Genomic DNA, 3,387 nt, shown 5'->3' with positions numbered 1-3,387 from the left:
TCTGCAATGGTTTTCATCGATGCTAAAAGCTATTTTATCATTTGGGACTAGCATTTAGCAATACATTGTGGATGCCCTTAGTTAGCCTCGGATATTTAGTCAGATGAGCCGGGTCACCTGACTGTTTACCAAAACACCTGCCTCATCGAGTCCCTCACTCCTCGTGCACGCTCCCACCTCATCTCTCACACATGCCGCTTGTCCTACATCGCCGGATACATCCTGGACCGCCGGCCGTCGATGCCGTCCACCACTTATTCGATACAATGTCTAAATAGAGTTTGACCATCTATTCATTGAACATTTGCAAGTGCACACGATGGACATGGGTGAAGAGTTTCTATACAATGAGTTCATCGAATCGTATATGATACAACGTAACGCTGATTTTGATAATCTTCGCCAGAGCGGGTTGAAATCATTCTGGAGAAGCATCATCCACTTTGAGATCGAGATGCGCACCAACCACTTCTCAATGATCCCACGAATCATCATTTAGATCTGTGGACGTTCCTTGATTTTTTTGTCTTAATTATGAACTCCCTGTAATATTTATGTTTGAACTATCTATTTTAGATTGACTATGTTTTTCGAATATTCAAATAAAGTTTGAACAATATTTTTTTTAAAAGTACAGAAAAATATGGACCGAAAGGATTAATGCCATCTGCGCTTAAACCAAACCATACGTTCCTTGGATCACTTGCAAACTCAGCCCAGTACTTCCTCTTGATTTTTCTCCACTGCGACCCGTCAGCGGGTGCTCTCAACTTCGCGTCTTTCTTACGGTCCTCACTGTGCCATCGCATCAACTTGGCATGTTCTTCGTTTCTGAACAGACGTTTCAACCATGGTATTATAGGAGCATACCACATCACCTTCGCGGGAACCCTCTTCCTGAGGGGCTCGCCGTCAACATCACCAGGGTCATCTTGTCTGATCTTATACCGCAATGCACGGCATAACGGGCATGCGTTCAGATCCTTGTACGCACCGCGGTAGAGGATGCAGTCATTAGGGCATGCATGTATCTTCTGCACCTCCAATCCTAGAGGGCATACGACCTTCTTTGCTGCGTATGTACTGTCGGGCAATTCGTTATCCTTTGGAAGCTTCTTCTTCAATATTTTCAGTAGCTTCTCAAATCCTTTGTCAGGCACAGCATTCTCTACCCTCCACTGCAACAATTCCAGTACGGTACCAAGCTTTGTGTTGCCATCTTCGCAATTGGGGTACAACCCTTTTTTGTGATCCTCTAACATGCGATCGAACTTCAGCTTCTCCTTTTGATTTTCGCATTGCGTCCTTGCATCGACAATGACCTGGCGGAGATCATCATCATCGGGCACATCGTCTGGTTCCTCATGATCTTCAGCAGCTTCCCCCGTTGCAGCATCATTGGGCACATCGTCTGGTTCCTCTTGATCTTCAGTAGCTTCCCCCGTTGCAGCATCACCGTATTCAGGGGGCACATAGTTGTCATCGTCCTCTTCTTCTTCGCCGTCTTCCATCATAACCCCTATTTCTCCGTGCCTCGTCCAAACATTATAGTGTGGCATGAAACCATTGTAAAGGAGGTGGGTGTGAAGGATTTTCCGGTCAGAGTAAGACTTCGTATTCCCACATTTAGGGCATGGACAACACATAAAACCATTCTGCTTATTTGCCTCAGCCACTTCGAGAAAATCATGCACACCCTTAATGTACTCGGAGGTGTGTCTGTCACCGTACATCCATTGTCGGTTCATCTGTGTGCATTATATATAATTAAGTGTGTCAAAAACCATTACAGAACGTCATGAATAGATGATTAAGTGACCAAATTAATAGAAGTTCATCATCACATTAAAACCAAAGTACATACATAGTTCTCATCTAACAACGTATAGCTCTCCAGAGCATCTAATTAATTAAACCATACATTGAAACGATGTAAAACATTTCAATGCGAAAACAAATGCGATCATAATCGCAACCAATGTAACAATTGATCCAACGGCATAATGATACCAAGCCTCGGTATGAATGGCATTTTTTCTAATCTTTCTCATCTTCAACCGCATTGCATCCATCTTGATCTTGTGATCATCGACGACATCCGCAACATGCAACTCCAATATCATCTTCTCCTCCTCAATTTTTTATTTTTCCTTCAAGTAATTGCTTTCTTCTTCAACTAAATTTAACCTCTCGACAATAGGGTCGGTTGGAATTTCCGGTTCAACTACCTCCTACATAAATAAAATCTATGTCACGTTGGTCGACATAATTGTCATAAAAAATAAATGAACCAAATAGTTATAAAAAGATAATATATACCACATCCGAATCATAGCCAGGACGAGGGCCGACGGGGGCGGATACCAAAACCATCGCACTATATACTAACAAGCAATAATAAAAGTAAGAAAATTAGACAAGTATCTATCTAAAGTAAGAATTTTTTCTTTCAGAAAGAAGATAAGAATAAGAGGCTCACCACGGTGGTGCCGGCGACGAGATCGGCGCGGGCGATCGACGACGGTGAAGACGGGAATGGGACGTGACGGGCCTCTAAATCTAGACAAATCTCGAGGAAAATGGAGCTTTGAGGTCGAGCTTCGAGAGGAGAAAGCTTAACTAGTGTGGCTCGGGCATTTCATCGAACACCTCATGTGCATAGGAGGTGAGCTAGAGCACCACAAAGCCCTCCCCTCGCCGGCCAGAGAAAAACAGAGCACTGGAGTGCTCTGCTCGCGAGCGAGGGGTATATATAGGCACCTCATTGGTCCCGGTTTGTGGCATGAACCGGGACTAAAGGGAAGCCTGTGGTCCCGGTTCAAGCCACCAACCGGGATCAATGGTGGTGGGCCAGGAGCGAGGCCCATTGGTCCTGGTTCGTCCCACCAACCGGGACCAAAGGGGCCAGACGAACCGAGACCAATGCCCCCACGAGGCCCGGCAGGCCCCTGGCCTCATGAACCGGGACCAATGCCCCCATGGGTCCCAGTTCTGGACTGAACCGGGACTAATGGGCTGACCTGGCCTGAACCAAAGCCCTCTTTTCTACTAGTGATTAATGATGATCATCACACTTCTATTTATTTACAACTCAAAGATTACAACTCGATACTAGAACAAAGTATGACTCTATACCGAGATATGCAATGAACCAAGAGTGACATGTATGAAAGAATTATGAATGGTGGCTTTGCCAAAAATATTATGTCAACTACATGATCATGCTAAGCAATATGACAATGATGAATGTGTCATGATAAATGGAATGGTGGAAAATTGCATGGCCATATATCTCGGAATGGCTATGGATATGCCATAATAGGTAGGTATGGTGGTTGTTTTGAGGAAGATGTAAGGAGGTTTATGTGTGAAAGAGCGTATCATATC

Source organism: Triticum urartu, chromosome 1A (genome assembly GCF_056163025.1).
Source record: "Triticum urartu cultivar PI428250 chromosome 1A, HENAU_Tu73, whole genome shotgun sequence".
NCBI lineage: Eukaryota > Viridiplantae > Streptophyta > Magnoliopsida > Poales > Poaceae > Triticum > Triticum urartu.
The sequence above is the reverse complement of the archived record's forward strand: the minus strand, read 5'-3'. Positions refer to the sequence as shown.